The 19914-nt window shown below is 44.6% G+C and overlaps 1 protein-coding gene across 3 annotated transcripts in view; it reads left to right on the top strand.

Annotated features, from left to right (window-relative positions):
• daam2 (dishevelled associated activator of morphogenesis 2) overlaps positions 1 to 19914 on the top strand; it is a 96688-nt gene that overhangs the window by 9011 nt on the left and 67763 nt on the right. The window contains exon 1 of one of the 3 annotated variants that reach the window (XM_068717736.1): positions 12360 to 12623. The exons of the other annotated variants lie outside the window; for them this stretch is intronic. The gene's annotated coding sequence lies outside the window, so the exon portion shown is untranslated. Of the gene's footprint in view, positions 1 to 12359; positions 12624 to 19914 lie in introns of those variants that run through there. 3 annotated transcript variants of the gene reach the window in all.

Consider the following 19914-nt stretch of genomic DNA (forward strand, 5'->3'; position numbering starts at 1 on the left):
AGTGACAAACCGCGTGGTTGGTAACAACTAAAGCATTCAGAGGCCGTATGAATAGGGGCCTGTCTCAGGAGAGGCTTGTTGAAATGGGGCCTTTTTATCCCTCCGGAGAGGCAGATTGATCTCACTCAGGTTTTTTGCGCTGGCGCTGCACTTCAAATGGCCCGTTGAAAGGTGAGGTGTTTATTTGTGACCTGTGATAAACTGAGTCCTTCACGCAGTTTCATCGTTGGTGGGTGTCCTTCATACCAGGCCGTCCCTTCCACTTCATTACGTCCACCTGTAAGCGGTACAGTTCACTCTGCCTCTTGACACGCTGTTGGTGTTTTCCCCTTGAACCGAAATTCTCTTTTTTCTTCTCATCTGCCCACCCGGATCCATACTGATGTAAAACACAGGTTCTCGTGTGGATTCTTGGTCTTCTTTTAAAGTTTTTGCAGATGAAGAGGAGATGAGGAGGAAGCCTGTTAAAACAGTTGCCACACTCCTCTGATGTACACTCAATTACTCCCTCATGGTAAATATCACATGTGGACATCAGGTGACCTCCTTGGTATTGTTCCTTTGGTTACCAAGATACTGACCCCCCCCCCCCTTCCTCTTCCAACTTGCGTCGTGCAGCAGCCTCTCGGAGCTGTGCTGTTTTTCCTCTCCTTCTACTTATATAAACCAGGGGACTATCTGCCATCAGCATTCAGGAAGTGCTGGTGTAAACAGACAACGGGATCCAGCAAGGGGAACTCAAATGACCCAGCCATGTCCTAGCAACTATTATTTTTGGTCGCTTCGGTATCCACTCGCATTGTGTTTATAAGGGGTTGTTTACATTTGTTTATGGGTCAGGGCAAACTCATTTGTGCACTTGTGTGAGATCACACCAGGTTGGAAACACGAAGCGGGGCACAGCTTCCTCTCGTTTTGAAGCACCATCGCCGACCATGCCAAATGGCATGTGATGCAAGTTCTTTCCAGTCCTGCCATTGATCAATTAGTCATTTAGAGAGTATTCAATCCCATGCATGCAGTTGTCTGCTACTATGGTCACATAGCTCTCGCCTAACTTGTCGGCACTGATGTTGACTGTGGTTGCCACCACCGGTGGGCTGGTAAAAGGATAAGAGTTGTATTTTTCTAGTGTCTATGGGAGAAATACAGATCCAGAAAGCTAAAAGCTCTGCTAGAATGTGTGCCTGTGCTGTTGAAAGGTTCATCCTGTCAGCAATGGAGTGATGGAGAGAGAACCCATACGCCATTGCTGTGTGTGTGTGCCAAACAATCCAACTGTTTCAGCCGCGCAGGAATTGGCCGGTGTGAAAGTTACCAGAGGCTGATTTCCTCTATCTGCCAATTTTCATGCAGCGGCATCGGAGCCTGCAATATTCCTTCAGGCAGTGATCCATCTAGCAAATAGCTTTTTAGAAGACTAGTCTCTCCGCATCATCACAAACCCCCCTTCACCCCCTACCTTCACATTGTCCAGCAACCACAGGGATAAGCTGTGCCATGAACCGTGAGGAGGCTGATAGACATTCGTGATCGGCAGAGAGCGATAGGAAGAGGAGAAATGGGGGGATCAGCAGAGTGGCAGTGATGCTACCAGACTGTAGCCTTGCCCTTGATCACATCTACTGGGATTGATGCTAGCGCCGGGGGGGTGGATTAGAGGTATTAGGCAGACAGATTGGACCCTTGGTGCAGACATTTTAATGCCGCTGTATCAACCCATGCACGCGTCCGTTATCCTGCTGCGCTGACAAACAAAATCCCTTAAATGCACAATTCATTGCCAGAGTGATTGGGGCTATTACAAAGGGATGGATTTGAGCTTTTAAAATGGATGGGATCCTTTTTATAAGGTGGTTGTCGGATAGCAAGAGCCAGAGAGGAGTGGAACTTTGGACCGAAGATGAGCTGTGTTTATCAAGTTAAAGGCCTTGATGAAATATTGCTGGAATAATGAGCACAAATCCAATTAGTTGAGAGATTTTCGAGTGGACTCCAGTGAACGCATGTGCTTTGGACCTCCTGTTAAGTTAATTTAATATATGCTATTGCCATGATTGTAAACAGTCTGCAACACAGTAACAGCATGATGTACATACTCCAAGTTGAAAAAAGTTAAAGCAGGAAGATATTTGATATATTCAAAGTACAGTGGCTTGCAAAAGTATTCATACCCCTTGAACTTTTCCACATTTTGTCACATTACACGCCACAAACATAAATATATTTTATTGGAATTTTATGTGAAAGACCAACACAAAGTGTCACACAATTGTGAAGTACAAAGAAAATTATACATGATTTTAAATTTTTTTCACAAATAAAAAACTGAAAAGTGCAGTGTGCAAAATTATTCAGCCCCCTTTTCTCTGAGTGCAACCAATTGCCTTCAGAAGTTGCCTGATGACTGCTGAATGATTGAATGTTGACCTAATGACTAAATAGAGTCCACCTGTGTGTAATCTAATCTCAGTACAAATACAGCTGTTCTGTGACGGCCTCAGAGGTTTGTTAAGAGAATATTGGGGAGCAAACAGGACCATGAAGTCCAAGGAACACACCAGACAGGTCAGAGATAAAGTTGTGGAGAAGTTTAAAGCAGGGTTAGGCTATAAAAAGATTTCCCAAGCTTTGAACATCTCACGGAGCACTGTTCAATCCATTATCCGGAAATGGAAAGAGTATGGCACAACTGCAAACCTACCAAGACACGGCCATCCACCTAAACTTACAGGACGAACAAGGAGAGCACTGACAAGAGATGCAGCCAAGAGGCCCATGGTGACTCTGGACGAACTGCAGAGATCCACAGCTCAGGTGGGGGAATATGTCCACAGGACAACTATTGGGGCGTGCACTCCACAAATCTGGCCTTTATGGAAGAGTGGCAAGAAGAAAGCCATTGTTAAAAGAAAACCATAAGAAGTCCCGTTTGTAGTTTGCCAGAAACCATGTGGGGGACACAGCAAACATGTGGAAGAAGGTGCTCTGGTCAGACGAGACCAAAATTGAACTTTTTGGCCTAAATGCAAAACGTTATGTGTGGCGGAAACCTAACACTGCACATCACCCTGAACACACCATCCCCACTGTCAAACATGGTGGTGGTAGCATTATGCTCTGGGGGTGCTTCTCTTCAGCAGGGACAGGGAAGTTGGTCAGAGTTGATGGGAAGATGGATGGAGCCAAATACATGGCAATCTTGGAAGAAAACCTGTTGGAGTCTGCAAAAGACTTGAGACTGGGGCGGAGGTTCACCTTCCAGCAGGACAACGACCCTAAACATAAAGCCAGGGCTACAATGGAATGGTTTAAAACAAAACATATTCATGTGTTAGAATGGCCCAGTCCAAGTCCAGACCTAAATCCCATCGAGAATCTGTGGCAAGATCTGAAAACCGCCGTTCACAAACGCTCTCCATCTAATCTGACTGAGCTTGAGCTGTTTTGCAAAGAAGAATGGGCAAAAATCTCAGTCTCTAGATGTGCAAAGCTGATAGAGACATACCCCAAAAGACTTGCAGCTGTAATTGCAGCAAAAGGCGGTTCCACAAAGTATTGACTCAGGGGGGCTGAATACTTTTGCACACTGCACTTTTCAGTTTTTTATTTGTGAAAAAAATGTAAAATCATGTATAATTTTCTTTGTACTTCACAATTGTGTGACACTTTGTGTTGGTCTTTCACATAAAATTCCAATAAAATATATTTATGTTTGTGGCGTGTAATGTGACAAAATGTGGAAAAGTTCAAGGGGTATGAATACTTTTGCAAGCCACTGTATCTCATCTGCATCATCTTGCTTTAAAAATTAAAAAAACACATTTTTGAGAATTGCTCTAAGCCTGTTCCAAGCCTTGCCTCTCCCACTCTTCCCCTTCCTTCCACCGCTCTTGTGCTGGGCCCCGATTTGCTGCCAGGTTGCCCTGACGACAGGCCTCGGTACATAAACCGGGCGATGTTTGTGGAAACGCTGCGCCGCGAGGCAGGAAATCTTGTGCATTCTTTATCTCTCTCCCCTCAGTAGGGAGCAGGAGCCGCAAAAAGCAAATGGAAGCCTCATTTTTCTATCCGGTCCTTTTCCACCTTTTTAAAGCAGAGATAAACAACATCTTTTAGGTCCGGACGGTCCATGCTTCTTTTGGGAAGATAATGAAAAGTCTCTAGGTGCACCAGATGGATGCATTTGACTTTGTAGCCGTCAATATGTAGGACGAATAGTCCTGTATCTTATATCGCAGAATAAAAATATATCACAGTGTCGGTTTCCATAAAGCAGCCCTAACATGCATACACTCCAGTATAGCACACACGGATGAACACACACTCTCCACCTACCCGTCATTACCGTGCCTTCCTGACATTCCATCCAGGAGTTTGAGGAAGAGGAAAGGGATCTGAGGATCTGCTGCCTGCTGGTCTGGCCCATGAAGCAGAATGGAGGGAAGAAGCCCTGCTGTGATTCGTTTGTCGCCTACATTGGAGTGCGCACAAACTCACTTGGAACACAGTGGACAAAGTATTAAAGCAGACGCTAATCATAAATCTGTCTCATGCGTTTTGCTGCTGGTCAGCGGCGTGCGATACATTTCCCAGACTTATCTTCTCTTCCATTTTTTTTTCATTAGAATACTCTTTAAAAACTTCAAATGTAACTGTATGTCAACTGTCAGTGCTTTTTTATTGTAGTTTATTTTTAGCTGTGGTGATCGACTTTAGACAAACAGTTGCAGACATCTCTCCAGCTTGGCTTCTCTTTCTCACCGTTGTCTCCGGTAAAACTAGAACACTAGGCCAAAGCTGAGTAAGACATTTTGCCGCCCCCAAAAAAGAACACTGTCGCTTAAAGAAGGCTGTTGACAGGAAGAGCATGAAGTTGTTGTTGAACCTTTCCCTCGTGTCCTCTCATCGATCGGCTTCCTTCTTCCTTTCATCCAGTCTGAACAATCAATGCTCTTCATTATTGAACTGGTTTATAAGAGAAGAGGCGGAAGATGTGAGGTCACAGAGTTCAACTTCATATCACTCCCTGTGGTCATAATATTGCCAGTTCTCACTACAGTCCTACTGTCTTGGGAGAAAAAAAAAAAAAGGCCAACTCATTGTTCTACGAAGGAAACTGAGATGCAGGGAGAGGAAAAGCCGCGGGAGGAAAAAAATGTTGACCCACATTTTTGTTGCTGCGTGCAATGGGACGACGACTCCAGGCCCGACCTGGCTATTTAGCTTGAATAGCATGTAATCGGAACAATGTGTGTTGATTGTATGCAGCCAGAGCAGATGTGATTAACCCATATTTGTACTACTGGGGTCATAGCTTTTTTTGGGGGGGTTTTCGGAGCAGGGGCCTCATTACAGAAGGAACTGAAGTCTGGAATCCTATCTTATCTCACTTTAGGATGACATTTTGGATATTGGTATTACAGAGACCATGAAAAAAATAGGATTCTAAATAGGACGTCTAAAAAATTATGTGAAAGCTGTTTGATTGGTTCTTATCAGTCATGACGTGTCCTTCCCTGATTCGTCACGCCCCTATCACATGATCCTTTCCCGGCAGAAAACAAATAACATCAGTGGTTAATTCCAACATAGATATCGAATTACAAGTGTTGCTGACTGTTGCACAACCAAATTCAGCATTTTTGTAATGCTACTAGTGCCTACATGGCGACGATTCCCGTTTCCAGTACAGTCATCTGATACGTGTTTGCTTGGCTCTGATTTTTCTGGGGAGAAATCGCGTTTTTGGGAGCGCTATGAGGAGGCAGATTTCTTCAGATTATCTGTCTCATGCACTACTGTCAGGATTCAATGACAGTTTGAGCAAATATGGTTAAATAGTTATGACAAGCAGCTAGGAGGCCCCAGGTTTTTCCAGCAAAAACCCCTCAGTGCTCATTGAGTGACGTTTGTGCACTCATAACCTGCACACAATATATCTGCAACGCTGTGTGTTTTTGAAGCACTGGTAAGGAAACATCTGCGCTACATTAAAATAAATATAGTCACAAAGTGATGCCTACAATTGAATCATCAATTCAAAGTCCCCATCAGTGTGGCAAAACAAACCTGTAAGTGTTTGGTGAGATTCTAGCTGATGGGCACTCGCTCACCAAGCCTGTGCTCAGACTTGATTTCACAAAGTGTGTGTGTGTGTGTGTGTGTGTGTGTGGGTGTGTGGGTGTGTGGGTGTGTGGGTGTGTGGGTGGGTGCTTTTTAGCGGCAGTACTGTGCATCACTGAGAAGCCAGATGGATTTCAGGGCCACGTGGACGTGCTGGGCGTGTGTCCCCCGCTCCACGAGCTCCTGCCCCAGGCTCAGCTAGCTTTAATCAACACCATCATTTACCCCTCTTGCGGGTAATCGGCACACAATGCCCCCTCACCCCCCATTGTCTTTCTTGCGCACACAGCAGTAAGATCCATGTGTGTGCGCCGAGCACATTCGCTCACACACAGCCGTTTAGAGGATTTTTTTTGTTTGTTTTCATAGTAATATACAGTATATATATATATATAAAGTAATATATACTTAAAACTACTCAAATATGATCCAAGTTGTACTAAACTGGAATTAATTAATTAATTAATCAGCGTAGCACAGTGGCAGACGTGGTTGATTATTCTGCATATATCTCTTTGTGCATTGTGACGTAGATGGGAGGGAGCGGAGTGACAAAATAAAATTGGGTTCTTGTCAATCTAGTTTGGGTGTAATCTAGTAATCGCATGGTTTGTGTACGTCATATATACCTGATATCTTCCTGCAGTTATCCGCCAAAGCAGCTGGGCAGTCCTGACCCAGACCCGCTGAAATGACCTTTTGCCTCAGTATGTTCCACTCAGCCACTAGAGGAAAGTGTTGACCCAGCAGGCAACAGTGTAATCCATGTGACAGTCCACGATAAAATCACTAAGTAACTTTTTTTACGCGAGCCCCCTTCTCAGCTGGGGAACAGGATGTGGCAAAGGGCTCCTTAACTTGAGGGGATCGTAAATCATTGTAATAACATGTCTGACCCTTCCCACCATGTAGGAGGCAGCTGGACAGACGAACTCTCTGTGTGGTTGCACTGAACACGAGGCATGTGTGCTCGAGTGATGCTGATGGGTCGAAGGTCGAATGCTATTTGGCGAGTGCCGAGATCCTTTTTTAAATTTGCACGGTGCTAAAGTTGTTCTGTTGTGGATGTGATGTGAAGTTGTGGTTGTATTCTTAATAGTTACGGTTTTTCCCTTCCACTATTGGAAATGGTACTTCAGTGTTAAGACGTGATAGGTGGCACTAGCTGTACCTCAGTAGTCCTACTATGGGGATAAACAGGAAGTGTTTGTTATTATTTTGTAATCTCTGGAGAGCTCATAAGATGAGATAAGAAGTGTCAGTGCAGTGGGCTGCAAAACCCAGAAAGGCAATCATCTACCAAGAAAAAGAAAGAGAAAGAGAGGGATAAAGAAAAAGTGTCATTTATTTTCAGCAGCGCCGCTCAGAGTAAACTGTGGGTTTAGTCGGGTTGGTTGGACCCATTATGGTCAGGCCAGACCAAAGGGTTTGAGATTAAAATTGGCGGCCTATTTTAAGGCAATCCACTTCCTCTGGTTTGTGATTAAAATCTTTCGACAGAGGATAGAACAGTGGATTATGTTCGTATTGCATTATGCAAATGCAATACGACTGTGTTTTGTAGACTTAGCCCTCAGTCTAAGGTAACACTTCTATCTGTGTCCAATGGTGCAGCCGGCTTCAAAGAGTTCCCCACCCATAACAAAGAGGTCAAGGGTTCAAGAACCTTGGCGTAAGGTCAGGGACGCAGACACGCACCTGTTCACAGGAAGGCTCCTTTTGCAGAACAGATGACTCCGTGAGAGACATGACGTGATGGTACAAGAGAGCCTGAGCCTTATGCACTATTTAGAATTGCACTTTTCATTTCCACATGCTCCACCATACATGGACGTACGCAATGGTTTTGAGGGACATAAAAGCATTGATTTATATAGTTATATTTACATATAATGGATTTTAAGAAGGGACGTTCTTACACCTGGAAAAGCTCAGATGTAGGACTTGAGTCTTGGGTTGAGCCTGTGGTCAGCAATGAAGGAACTCGCTCTAAGAAGTCCCTCCTGAAAATGCCAGTGCCTTTTAAGCGTTTTTTCTTTCGAATGACGGGATAAGAAATGGTGATAAATTGTAATGTCAGTCGTCCAGCTGAAGTTGCACTCTTTGGAGTGAATTCCCTGTATCTGCAATATAATAGCGACTGAAATACATAAACCTCTCTTTTGAATGGGGGCATCTGGAAAAAAGAGCAAGGCCCGTTTTTCCCCTGTTACTATTCTGTCTCTAATCTCCTTTTTACAGCTCACACACCTGTATTCTTATTGGTCAAGAGAAGTGATGTAGTAGAATTCAAGTATTTTGTGTAGTATTTTAGTTTTTGTGTACGTTGCACATTTCTTAAACTTGGAGTTGTCCAATATCATGGAAAAACTGTGCATCACAGCATTTAAAAAAGGTTGCACTGTGTGATGAATTTATTCTGACATTATTCAAAGTTTAATAGGGTTGGCCTTCATGCCTGAAGATCAAGGCGTTACATCATTGGTTACCACGATGAAGCTCTCATGAGTCAGTCAGCAGAAAGCTGGACCTTTGTCTTAACATGACAGCATTTAGCTGGCACATATCCAGGCAGACAGCAGAGGTTCTGTGGGAGCAGGCAGTTGGGTGACCTCTGACCCTGCCCAGTCTGCCTCCAGGACAAAAGAGCCATTCAGATGCCCGGTACTTATGCAAAAAAACACCCAAAAAAGCACTCTCTCTTTCTGACTGGTAATCCTGTTGAAATGCTTGTTTACTCTCAATTACGATGGATAAAAGCAGGTGGATTATCACGTATTTGTGATGGAAGAGAATGATGGGTTATGGTAGAAGTACATCCGAGCAGTAGAAAATGAGAAACTATACAGGAAGGGTGTAAATAATAAAGACGGAAAGGAATGTCACCATGAAAACATAGTGACTACAATTAGATTTATGGTTTATGGCTTTACTGTCATTAGGTTACTTTTCTGTGAAGGCTTTTGAAATATGGATAGCATAGTGTTACCCGCTATCATGATTTATGGCTAACATACAATTAGACCGTGTATAAAAATGAGCTCTCATGTTTATGCTGTCAAGAGTTCAGGCTTCGTGCAGCGGCGGAATTTTTCTCAGTGGCAATTTATCTCTGTGCGGGCGTGAAAGAAATGGCTGCGTGCAAAAGGCTGTCACAAGGAATTCCTCGCCTAAACCAAACAATCTCAAACGAGAGCTGCCCAGTCAGAAGAAACCCTAAATACAACATTAAGGAACAACACGTCGTAAAACACGACTGTTGGCTCTGGCAGCCGCCGGTTCTGGAGGAGGACTCTCTCTCGCCACTTCTCTTCAGTGACAACCGTGGAAAGAGTGCCGAAGAATGCCAGTATAGTGCTGTTTGAAACGCTTCTTCTGGGTGTCTCCGCTACCCGTTTCTTGTCCTGTTATCACGTTTGACAGCATATGAGAGGTCTGAAGGAGAAAAGGCGGTTTACAAGCCTGGAGGAGACCACCTTTGGGGACCCACTTTTTCTTGTCCAATGTTCCGTTCACCACTCTCCACCAAGCCCCAAATTCCTTTTTACTGCTCCTTCTGGCCAAATTTTGCACTCGTTAGCCAGTCTGTGATTGTTCCTGCCCTGTGGCGGTGCAGAATTTCAGTTCGGGAAAGATTGCTGACTGGGACGCTGAGTGGAGTCTCACAGGACGGGGTCTAGACAGCATCTCGGCAAGCTTCACCCAGCTGACCACAAGTGACTGGCAGGTTGTTTGGCGCTGTGTGTCATTTCATTGCACACAGCCCTGCAAAGAGGAAAGCACCCTACCTGAGGTGTCAAGTCTCGCTTGACATGCTCTGCAGCCTCTTCATCAGTCCTGGCATTCGCCTTCCATTGTGATTTACTCTGGGTAAACGCCGACCTCACTTGCATTTTGAAAGAATTACCCAAGGGGCAGTGCAAGTTCACTGAAACCCAAGTTTGTAGAGGCCACAATCTGCGGTCATCTCCCTGGCACACAGAGTGACAGTGTGGAGTTGCGGATGAGTGTGCAACCTCTTATTTTCTTTCATTCTGCAAAATGCATGCTGTCCAAGGCGAGTGAAAACAAAAGGGAATAGGAGAACAGATGGACCTATGGGCTTACTGGATCCCCACCTCTTTTGTGTTGTTTTTCTTAAGGGGGCATGATGTTTATCGCAAGCATGCCAAGACCACTACATTTGCGTCAATTAGTCAATGTAATTTACCCGGCTGTGATGGATGATACAGGGGTAGCTGAAAGTGCACTTAGCTTGACTGGAGCGTGAGCTTTGTCTATCCCTCAGGGTTTTCCTTCCTCGTTTTGGTGAAGGAGATATTACCCCAGAGAGTGAGAGCAGAAGCGATGCAAACCTCATTGTGATGCTGCCCAGAAAGAAGAAGAAGGAGGCAGTGGACATCATGGAGATAAGCTGGATCCCTCTTAGAGGTTAATGGATGCATCCCCAGGGCTTGCTCAGGAATGCACCCAGGCATTACCGCCAGCAGCTTGGTGTCATCTGTCTTCCATCCCTAGAGAAATATGTCAAATGGTATTATGACTCCCCCTCCATCTCCACTCTTCAGTTTGTGTGCGTGCGTGAGAGTGTAAATGCCACAATTTCACCAAGAACGGATGCTGGTTAATGTATGCATTTGAGTCCTGCTTTATTGGCTGTACAATTCATTTTTCCTTTTTTGATAATGTGCAGTGGTATTTGTACAGAGCTGCTGGGTAGCAGATACCAACTGTTAAATGCAAATGTCTTTTTCTTTGCATCCATCAGTGTCAAAGAGTCTAAATGTATCAACCTTCCCCAGATTAAACAATCACCAACTGTCTTCTACCTGAGGTGTTTTAATGTTGCCCATGTTGCAATCCTTTTCTTAGATCTGGTCAGCAACTCCTTATCTATATGTACATCATATATTAGCAAGGCTGGAATCGATAGTCTAGTATTGATCAGAAATCACCACCAGACAAGCTGTCACCTCGGCCAGCCTGTGAACATTTACATTTGACCCATGTCCTCAAAGGGTTGAGCAGTAAAGGTAAAAATGTGTGGCTTCTAGGAATGACGTCTTAAGGTCTTGTCGATTTGACATCAGCTTTTTCCAATTAATTACCTAGACTGGCGGCCCGCTGATTTGTACAGCAACAGCTTTGGTGGTGCATTTCCTCTATCGCGACTGGCTCTAGGTATAGGCTCAGGAAGGGTGACTTCTATAGCCCAAAATTGTAGACATTTTTCCATAAACATTGAATTGGAATAGGAGTTGATTTGCTCCCTAAACGTTGGTAACGTGGTACTTTAAATATTGCACTTTAATGTCTTTTAAAAGGTTTGTTTTTTTTCCACTTTGCTGATTTTCCCAGCTGATCGGGACTATGTGGGGCCAGCAGTGGTGTCCGTGTCCTGGCCATTGTAAAGGGAGTCTTGGGGAGTCTCGGGTTGATGACGTCAATGTTTGCACTCACCGACCCCTCCATATTATCACAGTAACATACTTGAACTCCACTTCACAGACCCGTCTGTGGTGTGGCCCTCCAGCTGATCCCCCCCCCCCCACACACACACACATTGCAACCGGATTAGCTAATGGTGTTAACTTGACAACGCCAACAGAACTTTGCACAATCAAGCATCCTGTCTCACCTTCTTCTCAATGAACACTGATTGGATCTCAGGGAAAGCCTTTTCCTGTCTGTGTCACGGGGGTAATTCCCAAATGGAGAATCCCATATTTGGCAAGTCTTTGTGCTCGGGTGTGAGTCTGTGGTTTTATGCATGCGTTGGCGATGAGAAGATGATACAGGAAAAGGGGTTTCCTGTGTGTGTGTGTGTGTGTGTGTGTGTGTGTGTGTGTGTGTGTGTGTGTGTGTGTGTGTGTGTGTGTGTGTGTGTGTGTGTGTTATCCCCCCCTCCACAGTCTTTTTTTTGTCTGCTCAGTGAGGGAATGCATTGGGTGGAGTTGGGATTATGGGCAGGGGTCATTTCCTTTAATCTTACCTTCTCCTGTTGGCCTCGCACGCTATGCATACTGTAGATAAATTAATTTATATTCACAGAAAATCCATCACTCTCTCCCACTGACACTCACATGGATGCTGTCATACTCTGGAGCCAGAATACAGAAGGGGAGGGGGAAACGGGGCGAGTGATCTAAAGACAGAGAGCGAGAGAGGGAGGGGAGAGGGAGCGGGGACAATGTCAACAGCTCAGCTCCCAGCACAGTCAGCTGAAATCCAGGGCTCGGCTCAGAAGCTCAGAGAGGGGAAGCAGACAAAAACGCAGCCGCTTCGGTCGGGAAACATCGTCGGACTCAGCGAAGGCATGGAATGCAGCCACGAAACACAAACTCCAAAGGGCAAAAAGAGGGACCTAAATCCAGAGGCTGCGGGAATACTTTAAAACTTTCTTGTATCCTTGCTTTGTTGAAAGGTTATTTTTTTCCCCTTTTTAAGTGACGTGACACAGGGACAATCCATCTCTCAGGGCAGCCCATCTGAAGTGGGTAAGTAGGGAAACTCGATCTCGATACTGATAGCCGTGACCCTTCCTGGTCGCCCATAGAGACACCGTAGTGCCGTTCCACACAGTAGAAGATTGCACACACGACAGGCTGCAGATGTTTAAAGTAAAAACCCAGTTTGTCCATGCACTGCATCTCGCCGTTCGGTCTAGCCAGGAAAACACAGGCTACTGCCACCAATAAAATAAACATTTGTCAGTAGGCTCAGTACAGAGCTGAGCAAGAAAGAAGCTGGTGGGCAACAAGGGCTACTAATCCCACTAAGACGATTTTTTTTTTGTGTGTTGTTGTGATTGGAGGGAAAGGCTGTACTTTTCCTCTTTACTACGGTGGCTTTATAGGTCATAAACGGCAGCAAAAGCTGGGTTGTGAAATGTCTGTCTGAAATGCATGGTCTTTATGTTTGTTCTCCTTTTCCAGTGGCGTTGACAGCGCGCCTTGCTTTACCCCCATGTGTGCTGGTGCATCACGTGTGCAAGGCTTTTGGCATATTAGTGGTAGTCTTGGATTCAGTTTTAGCTGAGGTCATTTGGAGTTTAATTTTCTTTGTAAAACTTTGAATGATTTCTGGGATGGATGGGGGTTCAGCATTATTGAGAGGTGGGGGAGCGATTTAAAAGAAATTGATATCCACGTTTGGTTTAAAAAAAATGTAGTCCAGGGAAATGTTTGGCATTTCAGGAATTGAGGGAGGATGGGACAGTGTCATATGTAATAGGCACAGACCTATTTTGGGTCCTAGACGCGGACTGATCACACATGTTCGTCAATCACACAGTCAGCCCTTTGGTGTAAATGGTGGCCTGGCAGCCAGACATTCCATATATGCCGTACATCTCCTCCCAGCAACAACTCAACCCAATATGGAGCCAGGGGAGTAGACTTCTACATACCTCTAAATGGGGCTTGCTTTCGCTTGGGATGTTGGTATTGCCTTTTTATAGACTATCCTTCTACATTTCCCACAAGGGAAGCCATCTACAGCTCAGACCAACATAAACACTCCCAGGGTGTTCCTAATTGGAAGAGATTGTGAAGCCTCCTTTCCCGCGTGGAAGCTTTGCCTATCCCAGTTGAGAGGCTGTCATCTTAGTTGTAAATCCTATGGTGGAACTCCATGCACTGGCCCTCCAAATTTCCACCTGTGAAACTGATTATTTGGGTGGAAGTCATCCCAAACAGAGGCTTTGGCGTTTGTGAACAATTTACTAGAGGCTTTGGCTTTACAAATGGCTTATCTGGGAGATAATAGCTATGTGAATGGGCATAAGACAAACATGATTACTGCAACATTCAACGTAATCTGTTCCATTCAGTGGCTCGCGTTTGAAGGTTGATGAACCAGAGGCAAAACTCATTTATACAGTCATGAGGCCACGTGTTTTCTTTGATGTCTTTTTGCATTGTGAACAAGATAGTATCCTTTTCCACCACATTAAAGGCTCATTCTCCAGTCTGCTGGAAGTCCTCCCACCCTCACGTGTGCCAGGGGGCGAGCTGAGTGACATCGCTAAAAGATTCAGTGTGTCGGGAGGGCATTAACGCACGTTGAGGACTCACACGTCGCGTACTCACACACTCTGCTGCCGTCAGCGCTCTCAGGGCTTTTCATATTTTACCGACCATTACGGATGCATGGACTGCTCTCTCAGGATTACAGGGAGTGCGAGGGAGAGTTGGTGAATGGTGGTCTGCCTTTTTTTATCGCTTCAGCCCTGCAGCTGACTGGCAGCTCAACGGCCTCCTCATTACGATAGGGACAGAGAGGAAAAAGAGATGAGGTCTGTAAAAGCTGCTTAAACTCAACTATCTGATCTTTTGAAAGGGATTATCATCATGTTGTATTTACAGTAGAGTGGTTATGGTGTCTGAGGGACCAAGCTCAGGGTAGTAAGGCTGCTGTTGTTCTCTCTCCTTCACTGGAAGTCCCCCACACTGTGTGTGTGTGTGTGTGTGTGTGTGTGTGTGTGTGTGTGTGTGTGTGTCAAATGCCACGAATGTATTTGTGCCAGTGACACACTTTCTGGGGCTTATGATGTGTAAGCATATCTCCTCTTTACAGTGCTTCAATTCAGTGAAGTGTTACCGCAGGCTATTTAAAAAAAAAAAAAAAAGAAGTGCTGGTCACTTCGGAGGGCTCTCCCTATATGTGTAGCTATAACTGTCCCAGAAGAGCATTCCAGACATTACCCAGAAGCCCTCAGTCCTCTATGCTGCAGCTGTTGACCTCTTACCCAGGCAAGATTAATAGCTTAACAATGCACAATATAGACTGACCCAATCCATTCACCGACATTGATGGACATAATCAAACCGTGCACAGTATGAGAAGGCAAACAGTGGCATGCTAACAAACAAATTATTTAAAACTGCTCAGCTAACTAGTGAGTGCAGCCGTGAGCATGGAAACTAATTGGTAAGGCTTGGTATGGTTTAAAAGACAACTTAATTGCCAGTAACAATAGCAGTACCTTAGAAGTGATACCAATAGATTACCCATCATGTGAATGGAAGCTGTTTGTTTGTGTCCCACTGGCTAGCTAATTGTCAGCACACTGTACAGAGTTCATACAGTGGTTGCCACTGATAACCCTGCCCCCCCCGAATAAAGCTGAAAAGTAACACCCACCATTCGGTTAAACACTGTTAGCTCTGGCAGCACTGTTGCCATTCTTAGAACTGTTTGCACTTTTAACGCCGTTAGCTACTAGCACCGTTAGCTTCTAGTCGCTGGCTTAGACATCTGTGTTCAGAACCATGTGCAGCCAGGCAGTCCTGGCTGTATGGGTTGTAGCTGCTGTGGTAGTGGGCCAATAACACTTTGCATTAAATACAAAAAATAATTAGAAATGTTGATACTAATTAGTGCAGAGTTATTTCGAGTACAAATACCCAGCCCTGTTAATTGGTGACTAATGTAACAGTGAGTCTTTTCTGAGTTTGTTCAAAAGTTACCCCTTTCACCACTGGGGTGTTTGAAGAATATGGAATCTCGGGAAGTCTAGCATCTCTATTCCTCTTGAGATTAACACCTCTGAGTTTGTACTCAAGCCATTTTTTTCTACACGATACAGTATGATAACATGTCTTTAGTTAGACTCGGAGCTTGTGACTCTGGTGTTTCCCCCGTATAAAATAAGAAAATAATTTGACACGGCAGGGTAGCACTCTGGTGTTCAAGGGAAAGGGATGCCAAGTATGGGATTTAATTCCCTGCCCCGTTAATATGTGGGAATGTTTGGGCTTGTGGAATGTGGCCGACTTTCTTCTCATTCCCTGTATTAATAGCGTAGTTATCCCAGCGATCCGGTCTATTTGATGAGCAGAGATGTGACTCGCGGAGATGTGCCCGTCAGCCAGAAGAGAAGTGGGTCAGCAGTGGGCCTGTGCTTCTGATGAAAGTCTACCCCCCTTGATACGACCTTCTTCCTGAGCCAACATAACATCTGCGTTGTTAAGAGTCCCACACAGCAACTGGTGGACTTTCCTTGTGCAACATGTGGATGACCATCTGAATACAGTTACTGCAACACAAGTTGAAGCCTTGATAGCTGTCTCACAAAAAAGGGCTTTTTGTCCCGTCAGGCCTCCAAAACGTGCATCTGCAAACTCTGGTTGAATTCGTAGTTAACTTCTTCTAAGCCATCTGCTTCTTCACAGGTTCTGATTTTTGCTCGTGTAACTCGTATCTGTGGTTCTCAGCTTCTATATAGGGGTTTAACATGTTTCTAATAATTTGCTTCAAACTGCAACCGGGCATGGCTGGGTACTCGAGGCCCCTCCACTGCTGCATGGAACTGCTACGTTTGTTTTGATCAAAGCAAAAAGTCAATCTAAAGGCACAGTTGTAACAACCCCATGGTACTTCATGTGGTCTGTTCCTCACATTGGAAAAATTACGTCTTTTTCCTTTTTTTAAATGAATCAAGCTAAATGAAATGGCTATTAATGACATCCCCGGAGGATGGGAAACATTGCCTCCCCCATCCCCTGCAATTTTTCCAGAGTAAACCACTGAGGCATTTCCTCTTTACGGGTGAGGTGGGTTACTGTGCCTCATGGCCCCGTTAAAGCCAACTGTGCTTATGTGTTTGTTTTGAATGAGGCTAGAAGCCAATAAGACCTCAGAGAATTCTCAAATTGAAATAGTTGAGAGTTTAAAAGTTTATAATGGGATGTTGAAAGACTGCCATGTATAGGTGATGATGGAGATCTGGCTGTTTAAATTAAATTAATTGGTTGGTTAGTTAGAGATTACACAATATGGAAGTCACAGACTGTTTGGACAGCTTTTCTAGAATAACCAGTTAGTAGCAGTTGAGGTCACGGTGATGGGATATCAGTTGACGGTAGACAGATATGAAAAACATTCAGTCATTGCCATTTTTCCTCGAGAGACGATCTATGTGCTTCACAAGATCCGTGGCTGCTTTGCAAACCTGGGGAGGTTACATATAATTACACTGTCCTTGCTTTGGCTGTCTGACAAGATCTGTTTGTAAACAGAAGAAAATGAAAAATGCCTCTCCGTCCAAATGTGATTGCGTTTGCCTTGGAGACAGTCTGGATATATTTAAGCAGCAGTATTAACCACAAGCTATTAAAGTAATTAATAATAATTGCGGTTGTGGTCAATTTGAATCGAGGCACTTTTGACTTGTTCATTTGTTCCTTAATTTACGCACAGTGAAGTTCCACTGTATGACAGCACCATGGAACTGGCTCAACCACACCTACTTAACATTGTTCTGTTGCTATAGTTTTAGCTTGATATATACAGTGATTAGAGGCATGAGACAAGTTTGAAACTCTGTGCTTGAAGTCCATTGTCATGTTGTTTCCCGGCGACATCGTCTGAAGGCACAGCTCCCAGTCCAACAGCTGCATAGGTTTTCAGCTGTCTCATCCTAACAGCCTCCACTATCTGAGTGAATGGCAGAAAGGGGAGGAAGGGTGGGGTTCAGATCATCTGATTCTGGGTTCTTTTCCTGGAAGTTGCACGTAGGCATAAGAGCACAGACAGCCCTTGTCAGTAGCTGCCTTAAATCTCTAGAGAGTGTCTGTGGATGGAGCCGAGGCATGGTACTCATGATTTTGTTGTCAGTAACTGCCTACCCTGTATTTTAGCCTCATTTTTAATAAAATAACACCACACAACCAAAACAATAAAGAAAGAAAAATGGACTCTTGGATTTTGATAACACAAATGGTAAACTCTGCTGTTTATTCTGGCATCACGTTGAGTAAAAACATTTTTTCTTATGTTTACAAACACGCACATAAAAGATGGCAATATCTAGGTCAGCAAAAATGTTTGAGGTCATATCACTTATATTGTCCGGTAACATAAAAATTATTGGGGTCATGTCGTATAGCATACGTTAAGTCGATTACGTAAAAATGATCGAGGTCATGACCATATATTGAACAATGAGTTGATAACGTAAAGGGGATTGAGATCCATTTATAGTACAATAAGTCGATATACTACTTATTTTATAAGGAACAGCTCCTTCCTATCTCCAGGCCATGGTCAAGCCCTACACCCCCGCCCGACCACTTCGCTCTGCTGCCTCGGGGCGATTGGTTGCCCCGTTGCTCAGAGGTCCCTGTCACAGCTTTTTTCTGTCCTGGCCCCACAATGGTGGAATGAACTCCCCACTAATGTCAGGACAGCAGAGTCGCTGCCCATCTTTCGGCGCAGGCTGAAAACTCACCTCTTCAATAAGTACTACCCTGAGCCTTCCACTTAGCACTTATTGTATTCATATTTGTTTGTTGCACTTATTGTAATTGTATTAGTTTGTTTCTGCACTGTACTTTTGCTCTGGTTTATGCTCTTAGATGCTTGTTTAAGAAAGGAGATGCACTTATGACTTCTGGTAACTAGTAGTTCTCTTGAATACCTATGTTGAATACACTTCTTGTAAGTCGCTTTGGATAAAAGCGTCTGCTAAATGACTGTAATGTAATGTATTTTGAACAGCGTACTTACAGTTTAAGCAAACATTTACTTCATATTATTATCTTGACAGAAATTACATCGAAAATAATCCGTACTTCATGTCTAAAACTCATTCTCTTGAATTAGTTTGCCGTGCCAATCGGAGAGGCCCAAGAATGTTTTGGAGAGAGACCATGCTGTCATAGCTAAAAATAGCTGTCCCCTTGAAGATCAGATGCACATGGACCCCCTAGCTAGGGTAGGAAATTTGAAGTTGCTCAGACCAAAAGAACCATCCCCGCCTGCATTAGCCTACCCTGTCAGGCCCCAGCAGAAATGTCCAAACCAAATCCTCTGGCTCATTGTCCAGGTCCAAATGAGAAAGTCGCTCGCTGCACAGACTCTTATGAAAGCACCGGCCTGCTGTGTGCTTTCAGGACGAGTGCAGGAATGCATTGCATGCAAATGTACCATGAAATAACAGCAGTACCTCCTCTGTCCGCTCTGGTCATTTGTCAGTTGAGACTGAAATTTGCTAACAACCACGGAGACCTGCACTGGGATAGATGGGTGATGTCACATCTCAGGAATGCAAGTCGCAATGTGTGTAGTGTGCAGTGCATGTGTTGTGTTTACATTCATTTGATCATTGATGGATCTTCTCTATTAGTCATGACAGCTGTTTCAGGATCAATCACATTACTTTACACACATCTTGTAAAGTGACCACCCGTGGTGCTTAACCTGTGTAAATGAGGAAGTGATGCATGAATAACATCTCTTTGATTGGCGTGATACAGAGCAAACTAAAATGTGTGTTTATATGTCTGTATGTGGGAATGCTTGACTGTACTGTATGCTGCACTAAATGTAACTTATTACTACTGCAGTGCGGCCTCTGACCCAAACAGGCTAAGATGTATGATGTGTACATGGCTTCCCCAAGGCCTGATGCAGCAACTGTGGGTGGGCCACAGATCCAATGGGGTTCATGGGAGAATGCGTTTTCAGTGTCCCAGGTGATTAGGCTTGCAGCCTGTGGCCTTGGAGGAAGGGGGGGGGGGGGGGGGGGATTGAAGGATAGGTCCATTAGTCATTGGACAGACAGGCAGACAGCAGAAAGGGAGGGTAGGGCATGTTGGAGAGGACACGTCTGGGGCAACAGCACCCAAAGAGTGGCAGATTTTCAAAGTGTCCAATGGCTGGGTTGAATAGCTACTTCATGTCAAATTATTGTGTGAGAGGTTCACTTCCACATGCAATTTCCACACACCAGTGCACAGCCATGACCGCCCACTAATAAAAGGACATGCTGACCTGTCCCAACAC

Source organism: Cebidichthys violaceus, unplaced genomic scaffold, assembly GCF_023349555.1.
Source record: "Cebidichthys violaceus isolate CVI_PGR_0920_01 unplaced genomic scaffold, fCebVio1.0.p SCAF_22, whole genome shotgun sequence".
Taxonomy (NCBI): Eukaryota; Metazoa; Chordata; class Actinopteri; order Perciformes; family Stichaeidae; genus Cebidichthys; species Cebidichthys violaceus.